Below are 18,575 nucleotides of genomic sequence, written 5' to 3'. Positions count from 1 at the left end.
AAAACAAACAAAACTCTCACAACTTTTGTATTTCAAAATCTTCTATGTTAACAAAAATTCAGATCTATATCTAAAGAAGATGTAGCTTAGTTTTTTGGATTTGAAAAATTCAGATTTGTATCTAAGGAAGATACAAATCAGTTTCTTGATTGAAAAAATTCAGATCTGCATCTAATGAATATGCAAATCAGTTTTTTATTCAGATTTGCATCTAATGAAGATGCAAATCAGTTTTTTGATTGAAAAAAATTCAGATCTGCATCTAATGAAGATGAAAATCAGTTTTTGATTGAGAAAAATTCAGATTTGCATCTAATGAAGATACAAATCAGTTTTTTGATTGAAAAAGATATGATAACAAGCAGATTTAAAAAAAAAAAAAAAAAAAAAAAAAAAAAAAAGATCTTGACAACAAAAACATCAAAAACATATTTCAATAGAGAAAATATCGACAACACATGATATGAGCATTTAAAAATCAAAACTAAACAAACATTTATTCATGCATCACCAAATTAAAAGAGATAGAAGAAGAAAAAGTAAAGAAAAACTACCTCTTGCATGGACGTACTCTTTTTCTTGAAAGAATATTTTAGGGTTCAAAGAAAATTATGCAATTATCTTTGAAACCTAAAAATCCTTGCTTACAAAAAAGAAATTTTTAAGACTAAAGCCTTTAGAACCTCTTTAACGTTAGAAAGGGAGGAGTCAGGAAGAGGGGAAATCTAAGAGCGTGAAAAAGTGTCTTGAATTTTGAGATCCAGTCTCTGTTTATAGAGACTGGAAGGCTCGAAAAATTAGCTTAGACGACCAGAATACGAACTGGGACGCGTCCTTATCACTAAAAAATTGAAAAGGATGTGTTTTAATGTAATCCCAATGCCCTTGGGCCAAGGCCCATATGTGTACCATTTGGCACTTGAAAAGTGCCGAATGCCAATCCCACTTTCGAGTTTTAGTCCATTTTGGACTCTTTTTTTGAGATTTTTTAAGCTAGGACTTGCACTTAGACACATTTTTAATCCATATTCTAAAAATTAAACTTTTTTTTGGATAATTCAGGTCTTTTCAACAAAAATTATCTTATAGATAAATACTCTAAAAGTCTTGATTATCCACAATTTTATTGTCATCCAATTATCTCTTTTATTCCCATGCAAACAATCCCATTTTTGACACTAACTATCAACTAATCAAAAAATTATTAAATTAATTTCAATTGTTTAACCAATCAGAATTAATTTAAATTAATCATGTGCAGTTGACTCTACCTAGACACAATGCATGCTGACCGTGCAAACTTGATCATGCAATATCTTTCGATCCGACGGTCCGATTTGAAAACCGGGCATACCGTCGTGACCATTAGAACCTCAAGATCATTTTTATGATAGGCAATGAACAAATTAATGCAATCATGAATTTTGGGTACATGAATGCTCATTCTAGTAATTTTCCTTGATTAAATCATGGGTGCAAAATCAAGTGTCTAAAGAATGCCCCTCGTTGACAGAGCTTGGAAAGTGAATGTCAATGTAAAACAAAGACACTGATTTTAGCGGCCATGCTTTAATGGAGGTTGAATTTTCAAAGATTACTTAGCCCTTGAAGCTAAAATCTTGGAACATAGAACTAGTGCTTTACCTTTTGACAAAAATGAAAATTGTGAATACTTGACCTATTTGATAGCTGATGAATTTTGAAATGATTCTTGATAATTGAGGTGACTAAAAGGCTTTTTCTATCTCAATCTGAATGTGGATGGTAACCAGCGCGCTTTTCTACCTCAGAACTGGAAATGTGGCAACCAAGGGGCTTTTCAACCTCGATCTTGATGAAAGGTAACTAAGGGGCTTTTCAACCTCGGCCTTGATGAAAGGGAACCAAGGGGCTTTTCAACCTCGAAACCAAAGCTGTGGAAAACAAGGGGCTTTTCAACCTCGATCTTAGTTGTGGCAACCAATGGGCTTTTCAACCTCAATTTAAGCTGTGGCGACCAAAGGGACTTTTCAACCTCGGTCTTGACGAAAGGGAACCAAGGGGCTTTTCAACCTCAAAACCAGAGTTGTGGTGATCAAGGGGCTTTTCAACCTTGATCTTGACGAAAGGTAACCAAAGGGCTTTTCAACCTTGGAACCGAAGTTGTGGCAACCAAGGGGCCTTTCTACCTCAATCTTGAAGAAAGGTAACCAAGGGGTTTTCAACCTTGGAACCGAAACTGTGGTGACCAAGGGGCTTTTTAACTTCAATCTCGAAGAAAGGTAACCAAGGGGCTTTTCAACCTTGAAACCGGAGTTGTGGTGACCAAAGGGCTTTTCAACCTCGATCTGAGGTGTGGCAACTAAGGGGCTTTCAACCTCGATCTTGATGAAAGGGAACCAAGGGGCTTTTCAATCTCAGAACCGGAGCTGTGGCAACCAAGGGGCTTTTCAACCTTGATTTGAGCTGTGGCGACCAAGGGGCTTTACAACCTCGATCTTGAAGAAAGGTAACCAAGGGGCTTTTCAGCCTTGGAACCAGAACTATGGTGACCAAGGGGCTTTTCAACCTCGATCTTGAAGAAAGGTAACCAAAGGGCTTTTCAACCTTGGAACCGGAACTATGGCGACCAAGGGGCTTTCCAACCTCAATCTTGAAGAAAGGTAACTAAGGGGCTTTTCAACCTCAATCTGAGCTGCTGTCTGTAAAAAGTCAAAATTTAGGATTAGACTTCAAATGACGAGGGCTTTGTGGTCCCATTGTTTTTGAGATGTGTGATTTCCATTTGTTCCTTTTTTATACGAATTTTTTCATTAGCACGAAAACCTTGACGGATTTTGTGGTTCCTTGAAAAAGATTTTTTCTTTTTTGAAACTTGAAACTTGGAATTTGAAACTTAGAGTTCGGAATTTGAAACTTGGAACTTTGAAACTTGAAATTTTGAAAATTGAAACTTGAGATTTTGAAGCTTGAAATTTGAGATCTTGAAATTTGGAACATGGAATTTGAGATTTGAAAATTTACAACTTGAAATTTTAAAACTTAAGATTTTGAAAACTTGCAATTTGAAATTTTGAAACTTGAAACTTAAGCTTGAATTTGAAATTTAGAATGTGGAATTTTAAGTTTAGGAATGAAAATTTTGAATTTAAAATTTAGAATTTGAAAGTGAATCTTTTATCCTTAAATCCACTTAAAGAATTTTCTTTTCTATTTTTTTTTTTTTTCGGGAAATCGATATGACCCTTCTCTTTCATGATTATTTTAGAAGAAGAAAGGAAAAGAAAAGAAGAAAAAGAAAAAGAAAAAGAAAAAGATTTTTTTTTTTTTTGGGGAGTTGACTGAGTCAACTCAGTTGAGTTTTAAGTGTGGGGCCGAATTTTGGCCCCCCACTTTTTGGCTCTCTCTTATTCTTTTTTGCTTCCTCCTTCATCATTTTCATCTTTGTCCTTGGACTTGCCCTTGATCATGTAGAAACTTTATATGAGACAAGTTTAGAATTCACCTGATGAGGTCTTGTAGTACAAATTTAAACTTATCTTGATTATTTCTGATGGAATCTACACTTACTTGAAAATGAATGCATGATTTTTTTTGGAAATCTTAGAATCTTGATGATTGATTTTCTTTGAAAAGATGATAATGGTTTTTTTTTTTTTTTGAAAATGAGTGAGGCATGGTCAAATGCCCCTAGTTTGAGAGATGTATTCATGATCTTGAAAAATCTTGATTTGAACAATTTTTGAAAAAAGTGATGTAGGTGATGATTTTTTTGAAAACAAATGAGTAAGGCATGTCTGAATGCCCCAATTTAACCAAAGAAATCATTTTAAGTGTTTAACGGTCAAAAAACAGCGTAAATGAGGATCAATGGGTTGAGTGCCGTTCGGCACTTTTAGGGTGCCAAATGGCACTTGGTCATGCCGTCAGGTTTAGATTGAGGTGGGTTGACTTCTCACGCTTTTCCAACGTGTGTTTTGCGTTTTCGAGTTTTTTGAAAAAAATTTCTTTGTGTGTGACCATGAAACACTTTCCTACTCAACTACAAACTCTTTGAAACCTATTTAAACCTAATTAAGAATTGATGTAGCTTACATTAGTGGTCTTTCTTGCAACAAATCTTTGCATCAAGGTTAGCAAAACACAATAATCACAAGCAAAATTCATCCATGGCTAGCAACCAAAATTTTTCTCATTCAACAATTCATGATATCAACAAATGAGTTTGTAGCTTTGATTTCAGTACCAAAACCAATTTTACAGTCTATAAACTAGAGGAAATTAAAGGTTTGAGGAATGTCAAAATCAAGTGAGACTTCCTTCGTGCTGTTGTGAAATTTTGGGATCTTGAAGATCACGTGTTCCGGTTTAAAACTGCTGAACTCTGTCCCACAATTGAAGAATTTTCCTCTATTCTTGGCGATGATCCACGCAAGAAATCCATAGCAGTTTCTTGTGATCCCGGGTATAGGGAATCTTCATCTGATGCTTTCGGTCTTCCTACTCCCATTACCAATAGTATGGTTGAAGGACATTGATAAGGCAAGAATGTATTAACCCCTTGTGATAAATTAACCAATTGATTTAGCCAAGTTAATTAATTAATTCAATTAACATGGAAAATGCGTGGTAGCACAAACAAATCACCAATTAACTAAAGTGCAGTGAAAATTAAATTAACACGGTGATTTGTTTACAAATGGGGAAAACCTACACGGCAAAAACCCCACCTGGTGATTTTAAGGTCACCACTCCTGAGAATTTACTATTATCAAAACAAGCGATTACAAGTAAAGGAATATCTGTACCTTATACCAACCTACAGTTGAATCCTTACCCCAATACCTAATTAGACTTATTCTGTAGTGACAATCTCTCCTTTTCAATGCACGGCTCCTAGTACGTGACTAACCAATATTGGTGTGGATCCCAGTACGCAACTTAATCACCAACTTGAGAAAGATGTTGGCTGTAAAGTTCTTCAGTTCATCACACGATGAAGATCAAGAAGCTCCTTGGTCACAAAACCCTACAGTGTATAAACACGGTGGCTTCTTCAATAGAAAGATGAACTAGGGCAAATTCTATCTCCGATTACAATTTGCATGAAAAAAACTTTACTTCACACTTGTGCAACTTTTGATAGCCCTTAAAATAATTCTTATATATGTTTAGGGTTCTGAGAAAAGAAAGCCTAAACAAGTACTCACGGATTGGATGCAAAACAGAATTGAAAATCTGTTTTTCATAAATCTCAACAGATAGGGTATCTATCGAGTTTGCTGTCGAGCTTCGGGCTTCAGTAGCTTTTTAAACCTTGATAGATACTAGCTATTGAGCTAGTTGTCGAGCTTTAAAATCCAGCACTTCTTCACTTGTTTCTTGGATAGACTTGCATGGCTTTAATACTTGAACTTGAAACCTTGTTCCTTGAAGCATTAAACACATCGTAGATCTACTCAATTACAAGTAAAGTGTGTTTTGTCAAAGGATTAGCCAATTACATAAAGTATTGACATATATTTCTAACATGATTCACATATGTCCTAACAATCTCCCCCTTTGGCAATCCGTGACAAAACCACAACAAACAAATGAACATATGAGAGAAGTCATAAATCACTCAACTTATACTCACTTGTTGAATACAATAAAATCTAATCTAACACAAAATCTTGTAAAACTTTGCAAGAAGAGAGTTTATGGCATGAAAACTTTAACAACCTGTATTTCTGAAACACTTTAAAAAAAACTCATCAAGGCATATTAGTGTGAAACAGAAATATAAGATTGCATAAATTATATAAGAATCATGTGCATAAAGAGAGAAAAGAAACAACACATGTAAAGATAGGTGAAAGAAAGTAATAACAACCTCAATATATATATCAACATAAGTACAAGGTGTGCTATCACGAAGTGGTCACAAGACCGATGTACAAAAGATAATGTATCTAAAATAGAAAGAAAAGAAAAAAAAAATACAAAAATCCTCACTACATCCCTCATATACACTCCCCCATCACAAAATCTCCTATACTAACCCTCCCCCTATAAGTATGACTACTCACATCTCAAAACTACTTCCCTTTTTTGTCACGAGTGACAAAGGGCAAGTACATCAAGTAGACATCTAATCATCATTGGGCGAGGTAGCACCATCATCCTCATTAGCATCATCACTGCCGAAGCCATCGTCACTCTCATCCTTGGACGCCAATGGAGATAGAGAAGAAGCAATAGTGAAACCACCCATGACAGCCTGTCGTCATGCGATACAACCAACATGGGTGTTCACCTGACACAACTCATCACTGAGAGTGTCAAGGCGAGCATCCATGTGCACAAGCTATGCCATGATGGCCTCAAGTGTCACTCCACTCGTAGAAGACAAAGGAGCGGAGGTGGATGGAGCGATGGAAGTAGGAGGAGTCACCATCTCTGTTCGAGGCTACCTCAGTCTGAGCTGTAACTCGCTCAGTCGAACGGTAGCTACATCAGTGGCACACATCATCGGAAAATGAGGAGACTTAAGATAAGAGACAGAAAAGTGGCGAAGAAGCTACGTGATAGCTAAAGGAAAAATGAGCTTATCACGGGTCGTCATATCCCTAAAAACATCTATAAGAGAAAGAATGCAGTGAGAAAGGAAGTCAATAGAGATATCCTCTAAGAGGAATAGCAAAAAGCGAGCACGAGGCTTTGTGATAGTGTTATAGTGAGACAAAGGATGAAGAATGAATATCATCACCATGTTAAGGAATCCCGGATCTTTTGCAAAGGCCAAGCAAGGGGTGTTTTGACGGTCACCCCAAAAAGAAGGTGTCTCATAGAAGATAGATGAGAGTTTGTCTTTGGACACAGTCCTTAGATGATCATAACCAAGGTAGTTAGGATGTACTACCCTGGGAATGTGTAGTACCTTGGAAACAATCTTCGGAGTAACTACGATGCGCATACCTCAAACACAAGAGAAGAAATGAGGTACAGAAGTATCAATTCTATGCATATTGGAGTAAAACTCCTGTATGATCATGGAAGGGCACATGACCAGGGCGCCACACAGTGACTCCCAACCCCTTCTGTAGATGACAATGGGTAGGTCAGTATCGGAAAAATCTGATAAGATGACTTGGCATTTCAAATGAATGCCTTGTCTACAAAAGTTCTCCAAGAAGTCCTTATAGGCCTTCTCATCACGAAACCGAACGTGAGATGGAGTGGGGTCAGAGGAAGAAGAAGTGGATGCCCCATATAGAAAAGGGTTTTGGGATGGAGTGGATTTGTGTTTGGTTGCCATCGTGCAGACTAACGCAAGAAAGAGAGAGAGGGAGAGAGAGAGAGAGAGAGAGACAATCAGAAAAGTACCAACAATATAATATAGAAGAATATAACAAAAATGAAGGTACGTATGCATGAAAATTCATGAACATGTGACATGCAAACTTAAATACATCATGGGCTCAGCCCAATCCAAACCTACCAGCATACATCATTTCAACATAGTCAACACACATCTAAATGCACGAAACTTGTTATAATGCAAATGTGATGCAATGCATGATGTTTTAAAACTATTTGAACAAAAACCCATCCCAAAATTTTAACAAAAAATCAAAAGTTTTGAAAAAAAAAATCTCAAATAATTTCAGAAACCCCAAAAGTTAGGTCAAAGATCATGAAATGCATGATAAAGAGGGAGAAAGTATCATACTAGATGAAGAACAAAGATCTTGAGACCAAAAATGAAGTGCGGAAGATGAAAAGATTGAGTTTTGGGTGTTTGGGAGAAGGAGAGAAACCTTTTTGTCGAGAGAGATCAGGGAGAAATGGGACAGAAATCACAAGGATCCTATTTATAGGAAATCTTAGTTTCTCGATGGATCGAGAGGTATTGAGAATTAAAAAGGTGCTTTTTAGCTGTCGAAGACCTATCGAGGATCTAACAAGAGGTGTCCACAGCAAAGATTCTCAATGGATCGAGGTAGCTATCGAGAAGCTATCAAGCATCTAGAAGGTTTCTCAATGGATCGAAATAGCTATCGAAAATGCGATAAAAAGCAGCTGAAGGGTCTCGATAGATAGCCTAGCTGTCGAGAGGTATCGAGAAGCTATATAGATTTTAAAAACAGTTTTTCAAAAAGAGAAAACACACAAATATGAATGCAATCAAGCATACTACTCAACCAAAGATCCAAACAACATTTTAAGCTCTCAAAATCATCTCTCATCAAGAAAAATGTTGAGCACATAGATCCAAAACACACACACACACACACACACACACAACAAATCTAACCAATTTTATATTTCAAAAACAAGTTAAGACAGTTTAGTGAGCATACATTAACACATGTATTCCTTGTGATGGCCAAATCACATTGCATCTGCATATGTATCAAAAGTAGCAAAGAATTTTGCGTGTTGTGTGTGAAAAACATTGCAAGATTACATAAGTGTCTTTATGTTATGACGATTTGAGATATGAGAAAATCACTTTAACTCACACACAATCATAACTATTTGATGGGGACTATCACCTTTGAGGTACATCCTATAACTCTCACATCTCCTAGAATACATGCTTGCAATCATATATAAAGCATTTGATTCTTTTTGCTTTTTATTTTATTTTATTTTTTGCATCTTTTTCTTTTAAGCAAATCATGCATGGGCATATATGAGAGAGAAAAGAAATACCCAATGATGTTAAGCATTTGACATTCCACTTTTGCTATTCCGAAGCATTCAAATGTCATTTCATGATTGGCGGACAATAGTGGTGAGATGGTTAAGTACAAGAGATTGCTTAATCATACTCATTACAAACACAAGCCATAAAGCTCATTTGCTTAGTTGTGCATAGAGATACTCATCTAAGCTACAATAGATACAAAGTTTAGAAAACTTTGCTTCAATGGCCATCCAAGGTACACGAGTACCAATGTACACAAACACACACTATTTTTGTATTTTTATGATTTTTCAAATTTTTTTAAATTTTTATATGAAAAAAAAAATAAAGAAAAACTGAAAAGAAAACAAACAAAAACATGTTAAACAAAGCAATGCAAAAAACTAGATTGACTCAAAACACACAAGTAATGCAAAAACAAAAAAAAAAAAGGTGGGGGAGAGAGAGAGAGAGAGAGTGACAGAATCACTTGGAGCCTTTTTCCTTCCACACCTTGGAAGAACCTTTCCGTTTAGCAAACCCTTGATTCGGTGGTGAGGGCGAAGAATTGAAACCGTTCAAATTTGAAAGGAACATGAGGGTTTTGAGAAGATCTCCAAGAAGAGCAAAGGAGGAAGGAAACTGATTCTAGTTTCCCAACGCGATCATGTTGTTGCTCTGTTGAGTGCCTAACCACTTATAGCAATTAGGTCAAGAATGTCCAGTTGCACCACAATGATGATAGAAATGCTGCTTTTTATGTTTGGCCTGTTGAGTATTTCCCTTCTTAGCCCTTGAGTTCTTAATCTGTTTCTTATTTAGCTTAGGGGGTGCTCCTAAGATAGATTGAACAAAAACAGTAGTACTAGAAGTAGCAATACTAGGAGAAGAGAAATCATACCCTCAACCGGTTCGATCGAAAGCAGATTTCTAAAGATTAAGCATCTCATCAAGCTTTGCACTGGAAGTCCTTTCCAACTGAGCTTTGACTTGGAATAGTTCTGCTTCAAGCTTCTTGGTCTTCTTAGTCAAGAACTTATTCTCAAATCTCAGTGCTCCAATGGTTTGATTTGCTTCATCAAACTTTGTGGAGATTTCTTCTCATTCAAGCTCCACTTCACTAAGCTTCTTGGTGGCCAACCTATACAACTTCTCATGCTTTTCCGAGACCTTGTATAACTTTGCATAGGCTGTGTGGATGTCATCTTGTTCATCCATCTTTTCAAACTTAGACTCCACCAATTCCTCTTCCTCATCCACATCTTCAACAATCCCCTCAGTAGGATCTATGGTGGTAGTGAAGGCATTTAGGATTCCATCATCCTCATTATCAGAATCATCTTTAGGCTCAGTGTCGCTCAACGTAGCAGCAAGTACCTTGCTCTTCCCAATAGTCTCAAGATACGTAGGGCATTCTTGTTTCATGTGATTGAAGCCTTGACACCCAAAGCATTTTGGTCCTGGGGGAACAGTGTACTAACCGCCATCCCTAGCATCCTTCTTCCCTTTGTCTTGGCTTTTGAATTGTGAAGAACTAGATTGCCTACCGTCCTTGTCAAAGCCCTTCCCATTAGCATTCTTCATAAACTTCTTGAATTGCTTTGTAATGTAGGACTTCATTTCGGAATCTTCATCATTTGAGGACTCATCTGTGTCACTGCTCTTGGCCTTCAATGCCATGCTCTTGCTCTTGCTTGATTTCCTTATCCTCGTCAAACCCAATTCACAGGTCTGCAGATTGCGAACCAACTCTGTCAAAGGAATTTTATCAATATCCTTTGATTCCTCAATCGTGGTGATCTTGGCATAAAATCTCTTGGGTAGAGATCTAAGTACCTCTCTAACAATCTTGGGTTCGGGAATGGTTTCCCCAAGATTAAAGGCCAGGTTCACTATGTCCTTGAGCTTGGCATAGAACTCATCGAATGACTCATCTTCTTTCATCTTAATCTCTTTGAATCTCGTAGTAAGCCTCTGAAGTTTTGAATCCTTGACAGCCTTGGTTCCTTCATAGGTTGTCTAGAGAATGGTCCATGCTTCCTTAGTAGTTTCATTAGAGGATATCTTCTTGAACTCCTCATTCGTGACTGCACTGAATAGAGCATTCAATGCCTTGTTGCTAAAGTTTGCCGCCTTGATTTTAGCATCATCCCAATCAGCCGACACTTCCATAGACTTAGTCCAGCCTATCTCCATAGCTTGCCACACCTTTTCATCTAATGACTGCAAGAAAGCTCTCATGCGTACTTTTCAATATGCATAGTTAGTGCCATCAAATAAAGGAGGTATAATAAGAGACTGTTCTCTATCCATGACAAACAGGGGTCAATGGATCACACAGTAAAGATTAAAACCTAATTAGAGTGTGCCTGCTTTGATACCACTTAATAGGCCAAGAATGTATTGACCCCTTGTGATAAATTAACCAATTGATTTAGCCAACTTAATTAATTAATTCAATTAACATGCATAATGTGTGGTAGTACAAACAAATCACCAATTAACTAAAGTGCAGCGGAAATTAAATTGACACGATGATTTGTTTACGGATGGATAAAACATACACGGCAAAAACTCCACCGGGTGATTTTAAGGTCACCACTCCCAAGAATCCACTATTATCAAAACAAGTGGTTACAAGTAAAGGAATCCCAGTACCTTATACCAACTTGCAGTTGAACCCTTACCCCAATACCCAATTGGACTTGTTCTGTAGTGATAATCTCTCCTTTTCAATGCACGGCTTTCAGTACGTGACTAACCAATATTTACGCAGATCCTAGTATGCGACTTAATCATCAACTTGAGAAAGATGTTGGCTGCAATATTCTTTAGTTCATCACATGATGAAGATCAAGAAGCTCCTTGGTCATAAAACCCTTTGGTGTACAAACACAACAACTTCTTTAATAGAAAGATGAACTAGGGCAAATTCTATCTCCGGTCACAATTTGCATGAACAAAACTTTGCTTCACACTTGCACAACCTTTGATAGCCCTTAAAATAATCCTTATATATCTTTAGGGTTTTGAGACATGTACTCACAGATTGGATGCAAAACAGAACTAAAGATCTGTTTTTCATAAATCTCGACAGAAAGGGTATCTATCGAGCTAGTTGTTGAGCTTTAGACTTCATCAGCTTTTTATACCTCAATAGATACTAGCTATCGAGTTAGCTGTTGAGCTTTAAAATCCAACACTTCTTTACTTGTTTATTGGACAGATTTGCATGGTTTTAACACTTGAACTTGAAACCTTGTTCCTTGAAGCATTAAACACATCCTAAATCTACCCAATTACAAGTAAAGTGTGTTTTGTCAAAGGATTACCCAATTACATAAAGTATTGACATATGTTCCTAACATGATTCACATATGTCCTAACAGACATATGGTGAATCTTCGTGCAATTCTTTCAAGACTGGTTAACAAACACACTTATGGAGTGACTAACAATATGCAGAAAAATTTTGGCTTGGCCCTATGTTTTGTGGGAAAATTTTTGCTTTGCTCTAAAAGGCACGGTTTTGCGGATGCTCGAGTCATAAGTGTTGTGAGTCAAATTAAGGATGGTGATAGTCCTATTTCTCTGATCTTGGTAGAGACTCTTATAGGACTAGATGTTGTATTTCATGGTGGAGAGTCTTAAAACTTTTTTAGGAGTCCCTTGACTTTGTAGATATGGTTGATGGAATGATTGGATATGATCACCAAGCCTACAGCTGGTAATTATGGTCCTAGCAGTTTTCTTTGTAGGACTGTCATCAAAACTAAGTGCCAAACTGAGAGCAACTAGGTGAAATTCTTGAACAAGAAGTCTAGTGCCTTAATTCGATGGAATTGCTATTTGTGGAAGTGCCCACCCCCTTTGTTGCGGTCTCCAGGATCAGATCATATTTTCCTAGTTGGGTTAAGGAAAGCGACTTTCTACAAAGCTGACAGACTCTTGAGGCAATTCCAATATGAGCAAGGAATGCCCGGTGGAAAAAGAAGAAGACATTTCACTCCTATGGACACAAATCCTACTTCTATAAGGAACATGTTGTTGGGCTTGGAGATGGCCGACCAAGTGGATCAATCTTTTATCAAGGTTCACTTTCATAGGATGACTACAGAATACTGTAACTAGTTGGTGGACAAGATTTCTGACAAGGAAGCTGACATGGTTGCTATGAGAAAGTAGTTTCTCAGAGACAATCGAGAAAGACACGATGATGACAACTATGAATTTAAAAGAAGGGACAAAGATGACAAAGTACCTAGCACAGAAGAAATCAATGATCAACCAAAAGAGAAAAGATTGAAAACAAAATGACCTTCTTATTCTTGGCTTTGAACATGTTTATTTTAAAAGTTGATGTGAAACTCTTATCGTAGGGACTAGGTTTGAGCACTTCTTCTATTAGATGAGTGGACTCAGGCCCAACTAGCCCAATACAATAAATTTATAGATAATGAGTTTAAGAACTAGGCCTTAGTGAGGGTTACAACAACTAGACATGGTTATGAGTGGGTTGAATAACAAGGACGTGGACTACAGTATGAAATTCTGTCCTCGGGCATTTCTTCCGAGGAACTTGTTGTTCTTATTATTTCTTTAGTGCTTGGTTACAAAGGCTTCCAAGATCATGCAAATTGCTACCGTATTCTCTCCCTCTAATTCCCGATCCTACTTTACAAGAGGATTTCTCACATTATATACCCCCTTCCGGTTGATCTTGGCCCTCCATCTGTTGATCATGCAGGTCATTACTCGAGTGCTTGTCCCATCAGCCACCTTCTCAAACCTTCTGTGCGTTGCAGCAACCAAGATAGCACTGTTCTAGGGTCATTTCCTCATTAATGCAGTCATAACGTTAGTTGTGGGCATTTAATGCGGAGACGACAGTTTCTCCTCAAATTGCTCCTCCTCCATTCTCCTATGGTTGTCCTACTATACTTGTCCTTTTTCTTGGGATGCTCTGGGAGGCTGCCTTCGATGGCGTGCCGTTCTTCCCTTCTAGGATCTCGGTTGGCCGAGAACAGGGTTGTCCTCGGTGATGTTTCTTGGCAATTTGGGCTTTCTTCGTTCGTCCTTGGGCATTTTTTCCTCCTCGGTGTAGGCCTTGGGCTTAGTATAAGGCAGGTCAGGATTGCCAAATTCTTTGACCCCACACTTATACTTTGGAATTATTTAGGACTTGCAGGTTAAGGATTCTGTTTAAGGTTCAAGTTCTTAGGGTTTGGTTTTTTATGGTTTGGCTTAGGGTGGGTTTTTTTTTTTTTTTTTTTTTTTGCTTTAATGGGCCAATGGAAGGCTTGGGGAATTGTGACTTGACCAATGCATGGTTGCCTACATACCCCTTTGTAGAAGGATCAGTCATCACGTAGTTCTTTTTTTTTCTTTTTGCCTTAACTTTTGCCTAAGCTGCCCTTTCGGGTTTTCAACTTAACAGGCTCTCTCACTCTCTCTTTTTTTTTTACTCTCCTTTTGCGTAGATCGCCCTTTCGGGTTTTCTACCTACTTTTTTTTTAATCAAGCCTAGAAAGGGAAATAACATAATTTACAACCACTTAGACATGGTGTTTTCAGACTACCACCTCAGACGTGGTATTTCTTTAATTGATCCATGTTGGTTGGCTCAGTGAAGGGCTTTGCATCTAAATCTATCAACCTTACTACTCCCCCAGAGTATATCTGCTTGATAATGTATGGACCTGCCCAATTTTGCTTGAACTTCCCGTTTTCATCTTGAATCGGGGCTCGGATCTCTTTTAACACTAAATCCCCCAATTTCAAATCTTTGGTTCTTACTTTCTTGTCAAAAGCTTTCCTAAGCCTCTTTTGGTAACCTTAAATATGATACAAGACTTTGAGTCTCTTTTCATCCAACATGCATAATTGGTCATACCTGCCTTGCAACCAATTTGCTTCAGGGATTTCACTTTCCAATACTGTCCTTAGTGAACAGACATCCATTTCAATGGGAGGAACTGCTTCCATCCCATACACCAATGAATAAGGAGTGGCTCCTATGGAAGATTGAATTGATGGCATTTTCAAACATGAGCCACACAGTCAGCTTCCATAGTAGTCGAGTAATACTCTTGTCTCATTATCTTCATTAACAACATGTGTACATTCATATGTGGCCCATAGCTTGACTCATGAACCGCTTCAATTATTTGCTATGCTTCCTTGGCAGTTACACAAAGGATATGAATTCCATCATACGATCTTCTGTAAAACCTTTCACCATAAATAATGTAATTAGTAGACAAGCCCCAGATGGTTAATTGGTCATTCTTGTTTATAGACTTTGGGAATATCCCATCCTTGATGTATTGTAGTATGTCTGAATACCATTCACCTTCCCCATTCTTTCCCTCATCTTCTTCTATTGTCATGCAATAGGCTAGTTGTTTTTTTTTTTTTTTTGTTCCACCACTATTGGTCTAGCTTCATCTTCCTTAGGTCCATCCATCATGGATGCCATTGTTGCTAAGCATCGGCAATTTGATTTTGCATCCTTAGTACATATTGGTATTGGATCTTGTTGAATTTTGAGGCCCACTTCTGTAGACACTCATGACAAGGCATCAGCCTTTCTTTTTTAATCTTCCATTTATTCTGCATCTAGGAGATTATCAAAGCTAAGTCACCATACACCTCCAACTCTTTCACCCCTAAGCCTAGGGCTACTCATAACCCCATAATACAAGCTTCATATTCAATGGCATTGTTGGTGGTAGGAAAGTTGAGTCTGCCAGAAAATGGGATGTGTGTCCCTTTCGAAGAAATTAAGAGAACTCTAATACCACTTCACTCCATCAAAGTACATCTTCCATGATTCTATCTGAATCTCCATGTTATCTTCATTCGAATAGTCTCCTTGGATCTCTTCAATGTCTTCTAGTGAACAATGGACTAAGTGATCAGCAATTGCTCTCCCCTCATAGATTTCTAAGTCACTTATTGAATTTCAATTTTTGACAAAAGGAAAACCCATTTAGCAGTCTTCCCATCTTTCACGGGCTTTTCCATTAATTATTTCAAAGGGTCCATTCTTGCAATCAACAAGACCTTGTAAGCAAGCATATAATGTCTAAGTTTGCGGGTTACCTATACAAATGCTACACATGTCCTCTCTAGAGGTGAATACTTTTCTTCATAAGGCAACATCTTCTTGCTGATGTAGTAGATTGCATTCTCTTTTCTAGTCTCCTCTAGGTATTGAGCAAGTAAGGCCCCCATTGTTGTATATGTAGTGGTGAGATACAACAACAATGGCTTTTCAGGTATCGATGGGACGAGTGTTGGTGGCTTCATTAGATAATTCTTGATCTTTTCAAAGGCTTCTTGGCATTGTTCATTCCACACTGTAGGAACTTCCTTCTTGAGTAGTCAAAAGATTGGTTCACATGTCATGGTGAGTTGGGCTATGAATCTGCTGATGTACTGTATCCTCCCTAGAAATCCTCGAATCTCCTTTTCAGTTCTTGGAGGTTTCATCTCTACAATTGCCTTGATTTTTTCTGGATTGACTTCAATTCCTCTTTGGCTTACCATAAACCCCAATAGCTTTCCAGATGTTACACCAAAAGTGCACTTCTTTGGATTCAACCGCAACTTGTAGAATCAGATCCTTTCAAAGAACTTTCGTAAAGCTGGCATATGTCCTTCATGGTTTTTGGACTTCACTATCATATCATCAACATACACTTCCACTTCTTTATGGATCAAATCATGCAACAAAGTGGTAGTTGCACATTGGTAAGTAGCACTAGCATTTTTAAGGCCAAATGGCATGACCTTGTAGCAATATCTCCCCCATGGTGTAATAAAGGAGGTTTTCTCCATATCTTCTGGAGCCATCTTAATCTGATTATATCCTGAAAATTCATCCATAAACGATAGCAGAGCATGACCTGTTGTATTTTCAACCAGGATATCAATGTAAAGCAAAGGAAACTCATCTTTTGTGTTGGCCTTATTCAAATCTTGAAAGTCTACACACATTCTAACCTTCCCATACTTCTTTGATACCGGAACCACATTAGCTAACCATTCTAGGTAATTGACCACCCTTAGGAATCCTGCATTGTATTGTTTCTCAACTTCTTCTTTGATCTTAAGAGTCCACTCTGGCTTCATTCTTCTCAATTTCTTCTTGACTTACTTCATGGTTGGATCTATTGGAATGCAAAGCTACACTATATCTATATCTATCCTAGGCATGTCTTCGTATGACCACGCAAATACCTCTTTGAACTCTGTCAATAGTGCCACTAATGCATCTTTCTCAGAAGTGGTTAGAGTATTACCCACTTGTATCATTTTAGGTTCATCATCAGTCCCCAGGTGAATGGGTTGGGTTTCTTCTTTTATGGGTTCTAGGTGTCCTTGTTTTAATTCCTTATTATTAAGAGTTTCTTTACCAATTTTAGAAATAAAAACATTCAAAGCCAACAAATAAGCAGAATCAAAAATCATATTATAAGGACAAGAGTTCTTAACAAACTCAATAGACTCAACAAAAACCGACTCTATAGGAATACTATCACAAACAGACTCAACAAGAATAGTAATACTAGCGAAAAAAGACTCAATAGGAATAGAAACTATGTTTTTGGCAAGGGTGACTAGCTCGATGGTCTTGATCTTCTTGACAGGAGTGATTGGCTCGATGGTCTTGATCTTCCTCGTAGAGTCCTCCATAGGGTAGGCGGCTCCCTCCCATACCCAATTTTTCAACTCAGTTGTTGCTTCAATGATGACAGGCGGCTCCCAACGAGTTCCTTCTTCCCTCAGCTTCAGTACCAAGGGGTCTTCATACATATAATCCATGCCTTCACTATCAATTTCCATATTCGTGGGCTTGTCAGTCTCCAAATGTGGGGGTTTGAAGTGACCCCCCTTGTGATGTGGGAAATTTTTGTTGGGTCATTTAGATCGGTGTCTTGGGGTTTGAAGTGTCTCCCCCCATTTGTGGATGTTGGGCCATTTGATTGGAGTTCGAAGTGTCTCCCCCCATATGTTGGTGCTTGGTAATTTGATTGGGGTTTGAAGTGTCTTGTAGGTCGAATATAAGATTGAAATGTTGCAGCAACGAAGTATCTTCTATGCTAACGGGCTTCAATACCATAATGGGAGTGATGGGCTTGGAACTGGAGTTATTGGGTTGAGTGTCGGCCTTAGGTTCTCTTTGTAGCTTTCCTTCGGATCTTGACCAAATTCTCCCCTAATGACAGGCTTGGTTGGGTTAATCAAAGCTAGGTCCCCATCCACATCAATCAATCAACCAAACAAACACACACAACATGCAATGCAATTTTAACATGGACCAGCCTAAAGGTAGGTTTTAAGTCATTACGTTATAGGGTGGGTTTGTTGTTTCATTATTTCCCATAGCTAGGACGTTACACCTCCCAACTTGTAATGTAATGAACATTGCATTAGTCCGAACGGCATGGTCTATCCTTTACAGTCAACGAGAAATGATCTCGTGACTTTAGGCTATGAGTTGGAGAGTTCGCCATTGGGTACCTGAATCTAATGAAGACCGGTGATCCATGGTTACTACCACCACATTGTTGTTGAAAGGAGTGCATACATATTTTTTGTTTTGATGGCACACACTATGACAGTTAGGGAAAGCTCTTAACAAACAATACACACAACAAAATATCATACAATACCTCAACAAACATAAATAAACAAACAAACAACAATATCATGCAAGACCATGCAAAACAAGGGTACACATTTGGTCACTTAAGTCTAATACAAAGATTAGCCCTCGACATCCCCGGTGGAGTTGCCACTGTGAGAGACTACCAAAATTAGGGGTGCTCTCAAAAAAGAGATTTTTGAGTGCTTTTTTCAAGACACCTCTCTTTTTGGGTAAGTGGTGTGGAGTCACCACTTATTTTTTATACAA

Source organism: Quercus robur, chromosome 3 (genome assembly GCF_932294415.1).
Source record: "Quercus robur chromosome 3, dhQueRobu3.1, whole genome shotgun sequence".
NCBI classification, from domain to species: Eukaryota; Viridiplantae; Streptophyta; class Magnoliopsida; order Fagales; family Fagaceae; genus Quercus; species Quercus robur.
The sequence above is the reverse complement of the archived record's forward strand: the minus strand, read 5'-3'. Positions refer to the sequence as shown.